The following is a 19,928-nucleotide window of genomic DNA, read 5'->3' on the forward strand; positions in this document are numbered from 1 at the left end:
AGAATCTGGGGGTGCACTGTCCCGGCGGCTTCCATAGCACTGCTGGGGAATGTTACATGTTACACCGGGGAGGGCACGGTTATGTTAATTTCCAAACAAAAGGAAAAAAAGAAAACCACGTCATGTGCTCCATGACCTTCACGCCACCGGGGAAAGAAAACACACGTGTCAATAGTCCGACAAAGTCTAGGAAAAGTTGTTTCCCAGGCAGCACTGTCAGCCTGTGGTGCATACAAGTGTGTAAGTATCATGAATTTGTTTTCGATGTGCTGCAGGAAACTATTTGCAGATTTCACACAAATAGTTTTGGTCGGTCACAAAAAGGCCAGAGGAATTCATACTATCCCCCCCCCATCCCCATTTCACCCAGTGGCTATGGCACTCACCTGGTGTGTGAGGCACCCAGGCTTGAATCTCCAGAATAGCCCCAAAATTGACTTTTTTGATTCACTGGAAATTCCAGAAAAGACCGACGAGTTGGACCTGAAATGATTTTTATTCTGAACTGCCACGGAACCAAAAAGAGCAATCTCCTCAACACTGCCGTTGTCTTCAGCCAAAGGGAGGCACTTGAAAATGCGAGTCTCCTGCTGCCAACCCTTGCAGCTCAGTAGAAGTAACGGTGGGTGGTTCTTTAAGGATACCTCTCCTCTCACGTTAATTAACTGGAATTACTGTAACTATCCAATTAATCAGCTGCTTTCGCAAACCAGCTCAGGAGAGCTGATGGAATTTAAAAAGCCAAGTGATCTTAAAACTTCTCAGAAGCTTCATTCCAGGATCCAGGAGGGACACAAAAGTGGCACCAGCTAAAGGCGGGTGGGGGGGAATGTCAGCCTGCCACATGAACCCCCACGTGACTCCTTCCCACCCTGCCCCCCGCGCTCTCCCTGTCCCTCCCACCCATCCCATGTTACCTGGGGGGGGGGGGCTCTGTCCTGAGCCACAAGGCTCTGGCCGCAGCGGACTCCTGGCCCAGGGGTCTGTACAGCCCTGTCGGAGGACACAGCTGGGGGTGCTCTAGGGAGCAGCGACCCCATGTTCTGCTCTTCTCGCCGCTGCGGTTTGCGGTTGAGCTGCAGGGCTCTCCCGGGAACAGCAGTGGCGAAAGCAGCAGAAAGTGGGGCTGCCTGGCGGCCTCACACTGGCAGCTCCTCCGGCACAGCTGTTCCGTACCATCCCTAGCCCTGACGCGGCTCCATCTCTCGGCATCTGTCCAGCCCCGCCGGAAGACAGGGCTTGGGGCGGGGCTGGGGCGGTACCAGAAGAGCCGCGCTGGAGAGCTGCTGGCATGGGGCTACTTCTGTGCCCCCCACGGCGTCTGGGGAGGGGCATGTGGCGCTTGCCCCTCCCCTCGTCGCCTCTGCATCTACTTGGTGAGTACTGGCTGCTTGAATATCACCCAAGTGAGCCTTTATCTATTCCATGGGGGAAACGCTGAGATCAAATCTCCCACGTTAAATTTGTCTGACACATACATATATCTCATGAGAAATAGAAATTCAAAGCAATATAAACTATATTTCAGTTCACTTCCCTTGTAACTTGTCGGCGAGGTGCCATGGCCTGCAACGTGCAGGAGGTCAGACTAGATGATCACGATGGTCCCCTCTGACTTCAAAGTCCATGAGCCTATGAGATCTTTGCCCCAGACTTTCAGACCACAGAACATTAGTGAGGAAATGATTGTTTCACACATTATTCATGAAGACAGGACTGAATGACCTCAAAGGGAAATCTGTAATTATCTACTTCTTTTAATTCAGTTTACAACAACAGATTGATCCAAATTTGTCAGCATGGGACTGCTCCTTCTTTATTGCCATTGTAATGTTTCAGCTCCGGCTATGGGACTGACTCCGGTCATTTCTAATATTCTGAACAAATCAATTCATCAAAGTATTTCCCTGAACCAGTCCCTACCAAGAGTTCTGGTTGGTCTGCGTTCCTTGAAATACTGAGTGGAAAGTCCCCAAGCGAAGATTTTAGGAGGGAACCTATAAGTATTCAGGTTTCAGAGGAGCAGCCGTGTTAGTCTGTATTCGCAAAAAGAACAGGAGGACTTGTGGCACCTTAGAGACTAACCAATTGATTTGAGCATAAGCTTTCGTGAGCTACAGCTCACTTCGTCGGATGCATGCAGTGGAAAATACAGTGGGGAGATTTATATACACAGAGAACATGAAACAATGGGTGTTACCATACAGACGGTAAGGAGAGTGATCACTTAAGATGAGCTATTACCAGCAGGAGAGCGGGGTGGGGGGGAGAAAACCTTTTGTAGTGATAATCAAGGTGGGCCATTTCCAGTACGAAAGCTTATGCTCAAATGAATTTGTTAGTCTCTAAGGTGCCTCCTGTTCTTTTTATAAGTATTCACTTGCTGAGTTTCCCTGCCACTGGGTCAGGTGGGGATTGGTTCCCTGCAGTAAAGGCTGTGTGAGACATGCCCCAGACTGGGGGCATCCCCTAGGATCTGCAAAAGTTCAGGGACTTCCACACCCAGACCATTTGATCCCACTTTGATTCTGGGCCTCCATTCCCTGGCAGCAAGGACTCACCATGGCCATGGCTGCCCTTGTTCCTGTGCCTTTGGGTGAGGGCTCTGGCAACAAGTGACTAGAGCCTGTGGCTACATGGACTTTCCGGGGTCAGTTCTGGGGGCTCATAGGGAGGATTAGATGGTTCTGCTTCATCCTCAAACTGCCCACTCCTCCCCTTGCCCTCACTGCCTCCATCTCCTCCCTTCCTTGTGGACTGTGGACCATTCAGAGACGCCTTTACAGGGTATGGAAAGAAGAGGGCTAAAATAGCACCAATATCCAGCCTCTCATGTTCCCTTTTCGTCTCCCTTTTTTTTCATACTGTTCATTTTTACTCATTTTTTCTGGCACTAGTTTCCCCTCCCTGTTTATTTCTCTGTCTCTCTCCCACTCTCTTCAAATCCCAGTCACAAGCCACACTCCAGGACTCTGTATGTTCCTGTTTTACTTTCATGCACCTTTTCTTCTTGTGTCTTCTATTTCCTCCGGTTGAGGCAGCCCTGTCCCTGCCTCTTCCAGTTTTGCCAACCCCAAATCAGTTAAAAATCATGAGTCAGATGCTGAAAAATGAAGAGGTTGACCCCAAATCAGGATCTTACTTTTAACGATTATATAAAGTTTTCGGTCTATTTTTTAGATTTTACAACTCCCCCTACCCATCACCCATGTGTGTGACTGTCACTGTCTGGAGTGGTTCACAACCGACCTCAGGGCAGACTGTCGGAAACAGGGCAGATACCCCAGACTGGCAGTGTGTGCTATAATTAGATTCCTCCAAGCAGGTAAGAAATGTGAATTCCTGGTTTACCACGGACAGTCCCCATAGACTCTCCAGTCTATCTTGCCACCCAGACAAACTGGACTTAGTGATACATGGTCACTTACACCAAAACTCACACCAAGTTCAGGTTGCTTCCAGTCCCAAGAAACCAGTCACTTACCCCAGATTATTTGGTACCCTACATCTTACACCAAAGACAACGCCTGTAGCCGATCCTGTAATAAACTATCTGAGGATTTATTAACTATGAAAAAGAAATAAAAAAGTTATTTACAGGTTAAAGCAAGCAAACATACACACACAAATGAGTTACCATTTAAATCCTAAGAGTGACAGAGCTGTAGGATCTGTCAAGTTTAAGTGTCTTTCAGGGCACACCCAGGAGGCAGCCCCTGGGGACCTCTGGCTTCACCTTGGTTTCTCTGGCCCTGTGAGAGATCAAACAGTGAAGAGATGGAAAAATTTCCTGTGACCTTATTTTATTCCCTTCATTCAGCTTCCAAGTCCCCAGGATTAGCTGCCTGGCAGGTAGCATTTTCAAGGTACAACAGGGCCATTACCCTACCCTTTGTGTTGTGATATTCCTTGATGGCCCATCTGATTTTGATAGTCCTTCTGGATGGGTGGGGTGTGTGTGTGATTCCTATGTTTGGGCTCATAAGTTCAGAGCAAACATTTGAAAGCCAAACCTATCTATGGGTATGTCTACACTACGAAATTAGGTCGAATTTATAGAAGTCGGTTTTTTAGAAATCGGTTTTATATAGTCGAGTGTGTGTGTCCCCAGAGAAAATGCTCTAAGTGCATTAAGTGCATTAACTCGGCGGAGAGCTTCCACAGTACCGAGGCTAGCGTCGACTTCCGGAGCGTTGCACTGTGGGTAGCTATCCCACAGTTCCCGCAGTCTCCGCTGCCCATTGGAATTCTGGGTTGAGATCCCAGTGCCTGATGGGGCAAAAAACATTGTTGCGGGTGGTTCTGGGTACATATAATCAGGCCCTCCCTCCCTCCGTGAAAGCAACGGCAGACGATCGTTTCACGCCTTTTTTCCTGAGTTACCTGTGCAGACGCCATACCACGGCAAGCATGGAGCCCGCTCAGCTCACCGTCACCGTACGTCTCCTGGGTGCTGGCAGACGCGGTACTGCATTGCTACACAGCAGCAGCAACCCATTGCCTTGGGGCAGCAGACGGTGCAATAGGCCTGATAACCATCGTCACCATGTCCGAGGTGCTCCTGGCCGCCTTGGTAAGGTCGGTCAGGAGCGCCTGGGCAGACATGGGCACAGGGACTGAAAGAGGAGTGACTCGACCAGGTCATTCTCTTTAGGCAGTCCTATTGCACTGTCTTCTGGCAAGTAGGCAGGAGATGAGGATGGCTAGCAGTCCTTCTGCACCATCTGCTGCCAGCCAAAGATGTAAAAGATAGATGGAGAGGATCAAAACAAGAAACAGACCAGATTTGTTTTGTATTCATTTGCTCCCCCGACCCTCGCTCTGTGAAATCAACGGCCGACAATCGTTTTGGTGAGGTCTGTCAGGGGCACCTTGAAAAGTTTAATGGAGATTCAGTCCTGCCTGAAATACCGGGCAGAGGGACAGCTCAGTGGGTTGAGCATTGGCCTGCTAAACCCAGGGCTTTGAGCTCAATCCTTGAGGGGGCCATTCTGTGTGACAGTTGTTTTTGTTTCTCCTTGATGTAAAGCCACCCCCTTTGTTGATTTTAATTCCCTGTAGGCCAACCCTGTAAGCCATGTCGTCAGTCGCCCCTCCCTCCGTCAGAGCAACAACAGACAATCGTTCCATGCCTTTTTTCTATGCAGACGCCATACCACGGCAAGCAGGGAGCCCGCTCAGATCACTTGGGCAATTAGGAGCACATTAAACACCACGCGCATTATCCAGCAGTATATGCAGCACCAGAACCTGGCAAAGCAAAACCGGGCGAATAGGTGACGTCAGCGCGGTGACGAGAGTGATGAGGACATGGACACAGACTTCTCTGAAAGCACGGGCCCTGGCAATGCAGGCATCATGGTGCTAATGGGGCAGGTTCATGCGGTGGAACGCCAATTCTGGGCTCGGGAAACACGCACACTGGTGGGACCGCATAGTGTTGCAGGTCTGGGACAATTCCCAGTGGCTGCAAAACTTTCGCATGCGTAAGGGCACTTTCATGGAACTTTGTGACTTGCTTTCCCCTGCCCTGAGGTGCAAGAATACCATGGATGAGAGCAGCCCTCACAGTTGAGAAGCAAGTGGCAATAGCCCTGTGAAAGCTTGTAACTCCAGAGAGCTACTGGTCAGTCGGGAATCAATTTGGAGTGGGCAAATCTACTGTGGGGGCTGCTGTGATGCAAGTAGCCAACGCAATCAAAGATCTGCTGATATCCAGGGTAGTGACTCTGGGAAATGTGCAGGTCATAGTGGATGGCTTTGCTGCAATGGGATTCCCTAACTGTGGTGGGGCCGTAGACGGAACCCATATCCCTATCTTGACACCGGAGCACCAAGCCGGAGAGTACATAAACCGCAAGGGGTACTTTCCAATAGTGCTGCAAGCTCTGGTGGATCACAAGGGACGTTTCACCAACATCAACGTGGGATGGCCGGGAAAGGTACATGACGCGCGCATCTTCAGGAACTCTGGTCTGTTTCAAAAGCTGCAGGAAGGGACTTTATTCCCAGACCAGAAAATAACCATTGGGGACGTTGAAATGCCTATAGTTATCCTTGGGGACCCAGCCTACCCCTTAATGCCATGGCTCATGAAGCCGTACACAGGCAGCCTGGACAGTAGTCAGGACCTGTTCAACTACAGGCTGAGCAAGTGCAGAATGGTGGTAGAATGTGCATTTGGACGTTTAAAGGCGCGCTGGCGCAGTTTACTGACTCGCTTAGACCTCAGCGAAACCAATATTCCCACAGTTATTACCGCTTGCTGTGCGCTCCACAATATCTGTGAGAGTAAGGGGGAGACGTTTATGGCGGGGTGGGAGGTTGAGGCAAATCGCCTGGCTGCTGGTTACACGCAGCCAGACACCAGGGCAGTTAGAAGAGCACAGGAGGGCGCGGTGCGCATCAGAGAAGCTTTGAAAACCAGTTTCATGACTGGCCAGGCTTCGGTGTGACAGTTCTGTTTGTTTCTCCTTGATGAACCCCACCCCCCTTGGTTCACTCTGCTTCCCTGTAAGCCAACCACCCTCCCCTCCTCCCTTCGATCACCGCTTGCAGACGCAATAAAGTCATTGTTGCTTCACATTCATGCATTCTTTATTAATTCATCACACAAATAGGGGGATAACTGCCAAGGTAGCCCGGGAGAGGTGGTGGAGGAGGGAAGCACCGGGAGGGGTGCTGGAGGAGGAGGGAAGGACATGGCCACACAGCACTTTAAAAGTTTGAAACTTTAAAATTTATTGAATGCCAGCCTTCTGTTGCTTGGGCAATCCTCTGGGGTGGAGTGGCTGGGTGGCCGGAGGCCCCCCCACCGCGTTCTTGGGCGTCTGGGTAGGGAGGCTATGGAACTTGGGGAGGAGGGCAGTTGGTTACACAGGGACTGTAGCAGCAGTCTGTGCTCCAGCTGCCTTTCCTGCAGCTCAACCATATGCTGGAGCATATAAGTTTGATCCTCCAGCAGCCTCAGGATTGAATCCTGCCTCCTCTCATCACACTGCCGCCACCTTTCAGCTTCAGCCCTCTCTTCAGCCCGCCACTTACTCTCCTCAGCTCGCCACCTCTCCTCCCGGTCATTTTGTGCTTTCCTGCACTCTGACATTGTCTGCCTCCACGCATTCGTCTGTGCTCTGTCAGTGTGGGAGGACAGCATGAGCTCAGAAAACATTTCATCGCGAGTGCGGTTTTTTTCGCCTTCTAATCTTCGCTAGCCTCTGGGAAGGAGAAGATCCTGTGATCATTGAAACACATGCAGCTGGTGGAGGAAAAAAAAGGGACAGTGGTATTTAAAAAGACACATTTTATAGAACAATGGGTACACTCTTTCACGGTAAACCTTGCTGTTAACACTACATACATAGCACGTGTGCTTTCGTTCCAACGTCGCATTTTGCTTCCCCCCACCGTGTGGCTAGCCCTTCCCCCCTCCCCCCTCCCCGTGGCTAACAGCGGGGAACATTTCTGTTCAGCCACAAGCAAACAGCCCAGCAGGAATGGGCATCTCTGAATGTCCCCTGAAGAAAAGCACCCTATTTCCACCAGGTGACCATGAATGATATCACTCTCCTGAGGAAAACACAGAGAGATAAAGAACGGATGTTGTTTGAACGCCAGCAAACATACACTGCAATGCTTTGTTGTACAATGATTCCCGAGTACGTGCTACTGGCCTGGTGTGGTAAAGTGTCCTACCATGGGGGACGGAATAAGGCTGCCCTCCCCAGAAACCTTCTGCAAAGGCTTTGGGAGTACATCCCGGAGAGCCGCAAATGCCAGGGCAAATTAATCATTAAACACGCTTGCTTTTAAACCATGTATACTATTTAAAAAGGTACACTCACCAGAGGTCCCTTCTCCACCTGGCAGGTCTGGAAGGCAGCCTTGGGTGGGTTCGGGGGGTACTGGCTCCAGATCCAGGGTGAGAAACAGTTCCTGGCTGTCAGGAAAACCGGTTTCTCCACTTGCTTGTTGTGAGCTATCTACAACCTCATCATCATCATCTTCCTCGTCCCCAGAATCTGCTTCTGTGATGCTTCTATCTCCATTGAAGGAGTCAAACAACACGGCTGGGATAGTGGTGGCTGAACCCCCTAAAATGGCATGCTGCTCATCATAGAAGCGGCATGTTTGGGGCTCTGACCCGGAGCGGCCGTTCGCCTCTCTGGTTTTCTGGTAGGCTTGCCTCAGCTCCTTAAGTTTCACGCGGCATTGCTTCGGGTCCCTGTTATGGCCTCTGTCCTTCATGCCCTGGGAGATTTTGACAAAGGTTTTGGCATTTCGAAAATTGGAACGGAGTTCTGATAGCACGGATTCCTCTCCCCATACAGCGATAGATCCCGTACCTCCCGTTCAGTCCATGCTGGAGCTCTTTTGCGATTCTGGGACTCCATCATGGTCACCTCTGCTGATGAGCTCTGCATGGTCACCTGCAGCTTGCCACGCTGGCCAAACAGGAAATTGAAATGCAAAAGTTCGCGGGCCTTTTCCTGTCTACCTGGCCAGTGCATCTGAGTTGAGAGTGCTGTCCAGAGCGGTCACAATGGAGCACTGTGGGATAGCTCCCGGAGGCCAATACCATCTAATTGCATCCACAGTACCCCAAATTCGACCCGGCAAGGCCGATTTCAGCGCTAATCCACTTGTCAGAGGTGGAGTAAGGAAATTGATTTTAAGAGCCCTTTAAGTCGAAAAAAAGGGCTTCGTCGTGTGGACGGGTGCAGAGTTAAATCGATTTAATGCTGCTAAATTCGACCTCAACTCCTAGAGGAGACCTGGGCTATTTTCTTATAGTATGGAATTCCAGCATTACATGTGAAATCAATGCATGCAGCAATTTACAAGTATTTCGTGGAGTCTAAACACTCAACACACTGTTGCAAGACTAATACCTATTTTAAGTAAAAGTAACATACAGGTGAACTGGTCTGATCTCCAGCTATGAGTTTGCCAGTTCTTAGCTAATGCCTGAAGTTTTGGTAAGAGCTGGCACTTGGTTTGCCAGCATCACAGTGACAATTACAGTGTTCCCAACTCATCCATGTCTATAGAGGAAAGTGACTTTAGCCCCTGTTGCAGGAGCTGTTGCTGTGGGTACCATAGATCTAATGACACAGATTTGTATAAAACGTTTCATGCTGGTGCGGGGCTTCCAGCTTCTCTCCAACCCCCAAATCCCAATTAATTAATTCTGTGACCCTGCAGTCCCCACATCTGCCCATCAGTCCAGTCCGCTCCTCTTCAACCCCTCCTCCTTCCCATCCCTGGTGCCGAAGTGGGGAGGGAGCAGATTCCCTTCTGGGGGCAGAGATAAGGAGCTACGAGATGGGAAATGACATGAGGCAGACCACTAGATAGATGCAAACCTTCTAGGGTCGCAGAGATTAGGATGACGGCATCTAGAGGAGCCAATTTTTCATTCCTAGTGGGCTATTTCCCCCATGTCTGACCCAGGATCCCCACAGTCCTCTTGACCATAGAGGACAGTGACAAACAGGCTGCACAATCCTGGGGCAATGAGATTGGCTTCTCCATCTCAATCACTCCCTGCTCCCTATGGTTTGTCAGTCCAGACCCCATGGAACTTCTGGGGTCATGGAGACGACATGATAGAAAGTCTGCAGGAATACAAGAGTACTAGAGACTGGTGTGTCTGATGCTGGAGAGGCTGATTTCAGGATCCCCAGTGCACTATGCTCCCACCATGTCTCAGGGACACAGGCTGAACTGGGATCTCTGCCCCACCCAGAACCAGGGATAGATTCTCTCCCCATCGAAAGAGATTGTTGGGAAAGTGAAGATTGGGTCATCATTATCAGCATTGGCAAATATCACTTGCCCCTGTTCATAGTCCACAGAAACCCGGATAAACCTGAGATCACGACTCAGGGACAGAGGCGTCTCAGAGGAGGAGACAGCGCAGAACGTATTCATATACCAATCCACAGCCCAGATCCTGTCCTCAGGGTTACGGGTTCTCCCTCCCTTCCTCCACACAGACTCTCTGGCCACCCCCACAGCCCAGGTTCCCTCATCCTTCACCTCCACCTCCCAGTAATGTCTCCCCGAGGTGAATCCCTCGCAGCCCAGCACACAGACTCTAGTATCAAATCTCTCAGGATTGTTGGGCAGATCCTGCCGGGTGTAACTATAGCTCACACTTTTCCGATCCTCAGACACGATCAGTCGGGGATGAGCTGTGTCTGGATCCAGAGTCACATTTGCTGGAGAGAGAGAATCAGAGCGTGAGGGGCAGAGCTCAGTCCTGGGGGCTGGTGGTGCCATGTTTCACGCTCCCCAGCAGCCCTGGTCTGGCTGGGACAGCCTGGATCCCAGGGAGCTGCTTCTGTCTTGGGCACCTGAGACTGAGCAGATCTCTCACTGCAGTTCCTCACTGTGTTTAATGGGACCTGCTTCTTTAGTTTCTCCTTTGTTTGCAGAGACTTCAGCTCCCAGCTCCCTCTGCTGGGGCTGCTCCATTCCCAGCAGCACAGACACAGCAAGGAAGGTCTCAGAAGCTTTTCGTGAGGAGGGAGCAAGGGAGGCAGGTACCAGCTTTAAACCTCAGAGGGAAGCTCCTTCCCCTAATGTAGCCTCCACTCCCAGGCCGGGGAACAGAGAGGAAGGTGCAGCATTGGGGAAGAGCCGCTCCGGACCAGAGAGTAGGAGATGGTGGGGTACCCCCATTCCCAGCCCAGAGAGAAGGCGGGGGGTGTGGGGGGAGGCGAGAGCGGGCAGCTTCAGAGGGAGAGCACCTCCCCAATCCAGGAAGCAGTGAGCAGCTCCAATGGGAGAGCCCAGCCCTGCCCACAGGAAAGGGAGGATATTGGAGAAAGGGCAAAGGAGAGGGATGTGTCAGCCCTCAGGGGAGAGGTTTTTCTGTTCATCACTCTGAATATAATATTAAAAAGGTCAACGAATGCCTATGAAAATGCCAGGATCAGTGTTCAGGTGTTTGGATGTTGGTCAGTGCGAGTGTTTCTGATCATTGGCGTGGGCACGAACTCAGCACTAAGGTTGGCAATTGGCTTCAGGATTGTTTGTCTGACTTCAGCTTGGGATCTCCTTAGCATGACATGCTTTTATTTTTAGGGCTGTGTATGGCATGACCGGTGTCGGTTTGGTTGATTTTATTAACATATTTTTGTGGGAATTTTCTCATAATTTAAAGATAGTCTCCAGCTGAAATCTCACCCAGTCTGCGTGACCCTAGGGATTTCTCTCTTTTTGTCTGCAGTTCAGATGGCAGAGTGGTTGGAGGGGCAAAGGATAAGAAAGATGAGCTTTCACGCTGTCGTATGTGTAACCGCATTCTTATTCTAAACCAATATAACTGTCTTTTAATTACAACCAAAAAACAAACCGAGGCACAGACACACACTTAGGGCTTTAATATCAATATCAACTAGTCTGAAACCTCCTTTTTCCTCTTTTATTCAGACGTCTCACAGCAATGGAATCAACTGTCATTAAGCCACACCTGGGAGATGCAATCTCGAGGAGAGATATCCTTTCCCCTCATCATCCACCCCCCAACCCCAGCTGGTTTGTCTCATTCACCACTTGCATTTTGCCATAACTTAGACCCAGATCCTGCAAAAAGTTTAGGGCAAAAGTAGCTTTGCACACTTTGGTCTCTTTGACATTCATGGGATGTTAAGAATTTGCAGTCAGGGCTCTGAATTGTAAACTTTTTGGGTCTATTTACTCAGCACTCTGCAGAGCTCAGCACAATGGGGCCCTTTCCCCTCCATAGACTGAAATATGAATAATGATACAATTATTTTATAAGCGGGGAAATTTGAGATGGAAGAGGGTCAACTCAATGGGCCAAATTCATCCTGAACTGGCAAAGGGATAGAGAAGGCCAATCTGTGACTCCCCTATTTAGTGGCTTCAGAGGGCAGTGCAGACCTTGGCACAGGCTAGGGAAGTCCTGAGATCCAGCTAGAGAATCACCCCGGATTCATTGGGCCCGATAGGCTTTGCCAGCTCTGTAACTGGGAGAGATAAACTCAGGGGGCACAATTTAGGCCATTTGGCTAAATTTGGACCTTAATGTTGTGACCTTTGGTAAATCATGAATTAATTTGAAACATCCTGGTGCCTGGGCCCCTGCTACATCTGCTCAATTTCTCTACTTTCCACATTTTATTAAATAGATATGTCATCTAATTGGCCAGAGCCCATCTCCTCCCAGTCTCAGAGGCATATTCCACTTTCCCTTCCTAGGTCCTGTCTTAGTACCTTTGAACATCCTCAGCGTCTCCCTAAGAGCAATATATTTCTGGGAGAAATTGCTGAGCCCCTTTTCCAGTTCAGGAGAAATCTCCACTGACTTCTGGAGCTTCCTCTTCTCACACCTGGAAAGAAAAAAATTCACATTCTTATATTTCATTTAGTGATACGTTATAATTTCTTGTTAAAAGGGGAATTGAGTCTCCATGGCCAATTCACTCCCTGGCCTCTATGCTTCTGATGGATAGGAGATTCCAGTGCTAGAGAGCGGTAGAAATCTGTCCATTAGGAACTAGACTGATACACCAACTCCCCCCTACCCAGCTCATTCCACACTGGTCTCCAAACAGGTGGGATCTCTCTTTATCGCAGCAGACCTGGGTTAAATTGTAACCAGCATAGGTGCTGACTTCCCCTCTGCCTGGTGGTGCTGGACCCCCACCCCACCCTGGCCATGTCCCTGTCCTGCCTTTTCCCACCCTGCCCCCATTCCACCCCCTTCCTCCAAGTCCCCACCCCCGTCCCACCTCTTCTCCGCCTCCTCCCCCAAGCATGCCGTGTCCCCCTCCCTCCTGGAGCATCCTAAGTGCCGCCAAACAGCTGTTTGGTGGCGGGCCGGTGGCAGGGAAGCGCTGGGAGGGAGGGGGAGGAGCATGGACGTGGCGCGCTCAGGGGGGGCATGGGGACCTTGGTTGTCAGTGGGTGCAGAGAACCCGCTAATTTTTTCCCATGGGTGCCTATGGTAACCAGTACCTCAGCACTCCTATTCCGTCCCCAGAATCCTGAGCCAGCAAGTCCCCCAGGGATGTAGCATCCAATTCAATAGATAATCCCAGACTCTTCTATAAAAAGGTGAGACTCTCAGGATTAAGTTAATCAGAGATTGGTATCCAAAATGTGACCCTGCCCCACCCATTTTGCTGTGTGACCCTGGGGAGATGTGGTGTTAACATGGTTTCCAAGCTTTTTTCCAGCATAAGAGGTATGTGTGGGAGTGAGAAAGAGCCACGTCCCTGCTCAAGGTGCTTCCAATGTCCTAGAAAAGACAGACAGAGAGAGAGAGAGAATCTCAGTCCTACCTGAGTCACACACTTGGGATCTCAGGGAAGGGATTTTGCAGATATAGGGTAAAAAGGACAAGGGTCATGGATACACTGAGCTAATGAGGCTTTTCCATTTCTAATATAAAAGTGTCTCTATCTCTTGAAAGAACAATTGTAACTCACATTTGTGCAATGCACACACTGAGTTATGCTGTCCTCTCTGACCGCTTGACCCCAGTGTCCAGGATTCAGGAGCAGTCCTGTCCCTTTGTTTGGGATCTGGGATGTTTCTCTGACTTGGTCTCACCTGCAGGAATTCACTCGCTGACTCCTGACCCTTCCCCTCCATCTCACTGATCAGCTCACTGAGATGGGAAATCTTCTTAGAAAGTTTAGGGAAATAGTCATGCTGTATGTTCACAATCTCCTTGTCCAACTGGTCCAGCTGGGCCAGCAGGAGTCGCTCTTGTTCCTCCAGGAACTGCCGCAGTTGCTGAAATTGACATGCAATCTTCTGCCTCTCCGCCTGGGTCTGTTTCTGTAAAGCAGGAGGGAAAGGGCTGGTCAGGGACATGGACGGAGCCTGGGGTCCTTGCATGGAGTGCTGAGTGTGCAGGAGGGAGACTTTCTTTTCCAATTCTAAGACATCAAACACTTGACTATACCTTGTGGGAGACTATGCCCTGTATCCCACGAGGGAGAGGATTTTCTCACACCTTCCCATTTGGCCTCTATCTCTCTTACAGAGATATTTCCATGTGTGACCCGGTCAGGATAGTGCGTTATCAGGGACCTCAGAGATGGAGACCCCAAGGCAGCGGGATTCAGGACTCAGCACTAGATCTGGGAGAAATTTTTTTGCACTAAACTTTTCTTCAGGGAAAATGCAGTTTTGTCGCCTCTGAAATGTTTCATGAGTTCATGTAAATTTGCTGTTTGGTAAAAAATAAATAAAAATCTTGAAAAAATCAAGACATTTATTTCAACTATTTCTTAAGAAAATAGCTTGATTTTTTTTATTTGAAATAAATTTATTTGAAAATTTCCTTATGGTTAATATAATTATATCATTTTAAAAAATGGTCCAGATCGAAACAAAACATTTTGAGTTTATCAAAGTGAAAGATGTCATTTGTCCAAGAAAAAATATTTTTTTTTATCTGCTCAAAATTTTTTAAAAGTTCATTTTTGGTTCTACCCAATTCCCCGCCCCCCGTTTAAAAAAATCCAGACAATGGAAAGTTCTGTTAGGTTCCCAGATCTCCACAGAATTACCTTGACAGAGAAGAAAAGAAAGAAACAATTCAATAAAAACGTACAGACTCAGGCATCGAGCGCTGCACTGGATACGTTCAGTTCACCTTGGGAAGATTTTCATCGAAGCCACAAAAGCTGGAAATTGATTCACTGATTGAAATGAAATGATAGACTCTGAAGAGGAAGATGTTACCCTTCTCTAGGGAGAGGGTTTTTCAGGCCCCCCCATAGGGAGGTGTGTGTGCACCTGCACGTACACACACCCACACAGTGTCCCAGGATCAGGGATCAACTGACAAACGCTCACTCTCCCCAAGGCCACAGAGGACTCTACCTACAGACACACCTCACGCCTCACGTCAGTGTGTAAAGCCCCACCAGTACCGGAGGCTGCTGGGCAATGGACGCAGCACTGCCAGGTTGTGGCTCAGAGGCAGCCTCATGGGATTTAGAATTTTTTTTTTGAAGGGGAGCCCAAACCAGCTGCTCCGGGAGAAGTCTCGAGAACGCCAAGTATTCCAGGACCACTGAGGTGGGGTGAGCTCAAGCCTGGGGACAGTTTTTGGGCAGTGGTGCTGAAATTCTCTTTATAGGGGGGTGCTGAAGGCGGAAGCCATGTATTTGTGTTGTTACCACTCCTTCAAGCCCAGGGGCAGCACCCCCAGAACCCCTAGTTCCAGCACCTATGTTTTTTGGGGGGAAATAAAAGGGAAAAAAACAGCGGGGGTGGGGGGAGGCGGCCACTCCCCCTGGAGTGCTGCTGTGAGCGGCAGAAACAGCTGGTGGAGTCTGGAGGGAGGCTTCCCAGTGCTGGGAGAGAGAGAGAGGCCAGCAGCGAGCCCGGCAGCGCCTGGCACCACAAAAGAAGGGACGCAGTAAGTGGGGAGCCCGTGGATAGGGACCACAGTGGCTGAGATGCATCGTCGCGGGGGCGCCAGGAACAGAGCTGAAGCCCAGTTCAGGAGGAACAGGAAAGACGAGGGTAATCGGAACAGTAGGGGACCCACCAAAGGGACAGTAAGAGGAAAGACAATGGCAGGCGGGGAAAAGAGGGAAAGTAAAAGGAAGAACAGTACAGTTAAACAAGAGGAAAAACAGCTGGAGTTTCTAAGGCTATGTCCACACTGGCAATTGAATGACTAAATTTTTTGTCTTTCAGAGGTGCTAAACCCTCTCCCCCGGGCGGGAGACAAACGTTTTGTTGCAGCAAGTGCCAGTGTGAACAGCATGCTGTCGGCAGGAGCGCTCTCCTGTCACAAACGCGAACGGCGCTCGTGGGGGGGGAGTATTTTGTCGGCAAAGGAGCCAACAAACAGCGGCCACGCTGCCCGACTTGTGGTGACACAGCTGTGTTGACGTGGCCATGTCACTGAAAGCTACGTAGTGTGGACAAGGCCTTTGCAACATAAGAAATTATTCAAAAAGCATTGTTCGAAAAACTATGGGAAAAGTAACGTAAGAAGGAGATATGAAGGAAATATGGTGTAATAAAGGATAAAGTGTAATTAAAGAGAAACAGACTTAAGAAATAAGGAGGAAGCGAGCTGTAGTGAAAATAAGAAAACAGCTAGGACTGTAAAACAAGAAATCCTTACCGTGGCCTAAGGTGTACAAGGCGAATGACAGGAAGAGGGAAATGAGCACAAAGGGACTGTAAACCAGAGAGGAGCAGAGGGATAATTGTTCAATTAAGAAACCAACACACTGCACCAAGGAATACCTGTTTTTATTTAGGCTGCAACACAAAACAGTAAACAAAGAACTTTTCCTCCAAACTCTGGGCTTAGAGAGGCTGAAAACTGAGAAGTGAACATGTATCCCTGGGGTTTATGTTCGAGTGCATTGGATTTTCTAATTCAAAATTCGGTTAGTTCATCAATGTAAATTGTTCCCTATAAAGTGAGTTTAATTAAACTAACAGTCGTTAATACACAGTAGATAAGAACAATAGTTTAAGGTGTAAGCCTGAGCAGTAGTTCCTGCTAAAACAACTCGTTTTGATTCACTAGTGATTATTCCCCACTTAACTGAATTCTGCTTTACCCAGGACTGAACGGCCTCCATCCAGCTCATTACAAATGCAGGTGAAAAATGACGGGCACCTACCAGATACTCCTGGCTCCTCTTCTCTCCAGTCACTTTAAAGCCCAGAAACTTTTCTCTCTCCTCCCTCAGAGTCTGCAAATGGGCCTGGATCTTTTCCTGAACAAATGGAAATGTTTTGGGTGGTTTGATTTTTATTTTGATAGATCAGAGTGTGTGTGTGGCTGGGGGGGGGAACCTTTTCAACCCTTAACAAAAACAAACAAACAAACAAACAACTGACTGTATTGATGACAGGACAACCAAGCAGGGTTATGATATCAGCGAGACCAAGGACTTTAAGTCATATTAATATTAATGGAGCTGGAGAGGTTTGTATTTGACTTTGTGTCTCCCCTGATTTACACCACCATGAAACTGGGGTCACACCCTTGCATTGTTCTTTCACGGTGTGAAACAACCTGTTTTGGAGAAGGTTTAACTAACCAAGTGACAGCAATCCCAGAAGCCTGCAGGGTGAGAAATCTGGGCTGGGATTCTCAGCGGAGCCCAACTCCCACTGACTGTAAGCTCTCAAGCCTCGTGGATGGGACTGGCTGGACGGAACTGGTCGTAGCACTAGGGCAAACCCCATTAGACGTTCTGGGTTTTGTTGAGGACGGTGGGGCTTGGCCCGAGCGCTGTCCTGAGCCCTTCCCATGGCAATGCCGCCTGGGCAGCTATTCCACAGCTCCCAGCAAAGCTGCCAGCAGCAGCGGGTTCTGGGGTGTCAAAATGCTGCACCGTGGGAGAGCAGCGTGAGGACTAATGGAGCCACTGTGGCTGGTCCCTCAGACTGATGCGGGGCAGCCCCACCCGGGGGTTAGCTTTGCTGCAATCAAGTTCGATCCCAAAGAGATCTGACAGGGACCTGCACTGCCTGGAGCCCTCTTGTGCAGGAGCTCAAGGTGCTCAGGGGCCACCCCGTGTTCAGCCCAGCGAGCTCCTCTAGCGCAGACCAGCAACGTGGGAATTCAGAATCCCAAGGAGAAACGTCATCTCCTTGCTGGGCCTAGGACCTTTATCAAGGTGTTGTTCCCTCCTAATGGCCACACTTCATCACTGCTGTGGAGGCAGCGTGACCTAGTGATTAGGGTACTGGACTGGGCGTTGGGAGACCTGGGGTCTATTCCCAGCTCTGCCACTGAGCTGCTCAGTAACCTTGGACAAGCCCCATCCCCTTGTTGTGCCTCAGTTTCCCCTCCCACCTTCTGTCTGTCTTATCTACTTAGACTATAAACAGGCCAGGGATTGTCCCTCACTGGGTTTTGTGCAGGGCCCAGGACAGTAGAGGTCGGATCTTGTCTGAGGTCTGTATGTAAGTAAATAATAATAAATACTATGATACAAATCAGCAATAACCACAGCATGTAACTCCCCCTTCTGCAGCCTGAGGGCAGCACTCTCACACAGACTGGCCTGCAGCTCTGGTGATTTAAACCTCACTGATCATTTAACAGCTTCAGTTCTGTAGAAAATTCCCTTATTTCACCAGTGGGAGCCAGTTTCGAAAAGGATTCGGGATTTCAGATAAAAGATGCCACATCAAACATCTGTATGTAAAGTCTCCATCTCTTGCCCGGCTTGCCACACTGCCACATCATTTACCCTTTACAGCATCTCTCATACAGTGAAGGCTTTACAAAGCAGAATGATGCTGTTATACCTGTGACTGTCAACATGTGATTAAATTAACTGGTAATTAAAACCCAAAGCTATAACTCATTAAACTTGACAGCAATTCCTTACCTTGTACTCCTCTGCAGCCTCCTCAATGGGAACGACTGTGTGATCTCGGTGAGCCCGGGATCTGTCACACGCTAGGCAAATGGGACTTTGATCCTCCTCACAGAACAGCTTGAGAGGCTCCTGGTGTTCCCCACACACCCTCTCCCCTCCTGCATCCTTTATTACCTGTAAACTCAGTTGTTTGGTTATTTCTATGACAGCTGCCAGCTGCCTCTTCGGCCTGGGGTTTCTCTGCTCACAGTTTGTCTACACTGAGGGTAGGTGATGGCTATACCTGATTTCTCTCAGCACTGGATGATGCAGGCTCAGCAGAAATTGTGCCCCCGCTCCAGAGTGACAGGTTTTCTGAAATACTCCAGACAGACGGGACAAGAAGCTTCATGCTGGAGTCTGCCCACGGGGTTCTTTCTGGCCATAACTCCCTCTGTGGAGAGCTGGACCCAGCCCCGTGGGACAGGAGTCACCACTGCGGCTGAGTGTAGGGTGGCCTCAGCTCTGCAATTCCTCCCCCCCAAGGATCTCACCTGTGCACCAAGCCCACCACTCATCTACCACCTTCCCATGACCCTCTGGCAGGTCACAACCCACCATTTGGGAACCAGTGCCAAGAGGGTATCAGCACCCTCAGCCCGATTCTGACCTCCCTGCCAAGCCCCCAGCAGGGAGGGGAGACTGGGCCGTGGACTCCCCCTCCTGCCTGCTGCCATTCAAGCACCTGAAACACTCTAGATTGAAAAGTATGGGCACTTACACGCTGCACCGAGGAAACGGGCAGCAAACGGACTATCGAGATCGCTAATATACTCAGCCATCCTTACGAGTCCCCCACTCCCACCCCAGTCTGTTTCTTTATCCACCTGCTGCACATGGTCCTGGTTTTAGACTGTGAGCTCCCTTTGGTTAACTTGTCTGTACAGTGCCTGGCACAAGAGGGCCCTAATCCCTCACTGGGACTCGTAGATGCTACTGCAATGGGAAACCAGTGCATTCTATTAAATATTGTTATGAATGTCAACACAGAAAATTGTATGGGCACAAGGCTTGCACACTGAAATCTATGGCCCAAATTCCCAAACGGATATCCGCAGGATGGGGACTCTCTGGCTGTGGCCCTAGGAGATGTGGACAGTTGACAATGCTGGTCACAGGGTGGCTGGCCCTTGAAAGGGAGATGGGTCTCAGCCCTACCTGTGACATAGACAGCTCTCCTACGCAGGTGGGGACAATGAAGAAGGACCAGTGACCAGGAGTGGGTGGTGTGACATTGCACTCCATATGTTTATGAACATATGCTGATGAATATAAATATGACATAACTGGAATTTGCTTTATGCTAAATATGCCATGTAACATATCTTTGCAAAGGTTATGATCTACTGAATAGATTCATCCTATTTGTTTGCATGTATCTTTTCTATGTCTGAATTTAGGGAAATAAGATATAAACTTGTATTTCTCTGTGTGTGCTGATGAGTGGCCCATCAGCAAACATTTAACTAACAATGGGCGTTGGGAGACGCCAGTCCACACCTGAGCTTTCCTGGGAACATTCAAACTAACATG

At 49.4% G+C, this 19,928-nt stretch overlaps 1 pseudogene; it reads right to left on the reverse strand.

The window, feature by feature from the left end:
* Nucleotides 1-9,705: 9,705 nt before the first annotated feature.
* The window catches only part of LOC141996306 (zinc finger protein RFP-like), a 35,903-nt pseudogene continuing 25,680 nt past the window's right edge, over nt 9,706-19,928 (reverse strand).

Source organism: Natator depressus, chromosome 11, assembly GCF_965152275.1.
Source record: "Natator depressus isolate rNatDep1 chromosome 11, rNatDep2.hap1, whole genome shotgun sequence".
Lineage (NCBI taxonomy): Eukaryota > Metazoa > Chordata > Testudines > Cheloniidae > Natator > Natator depressus.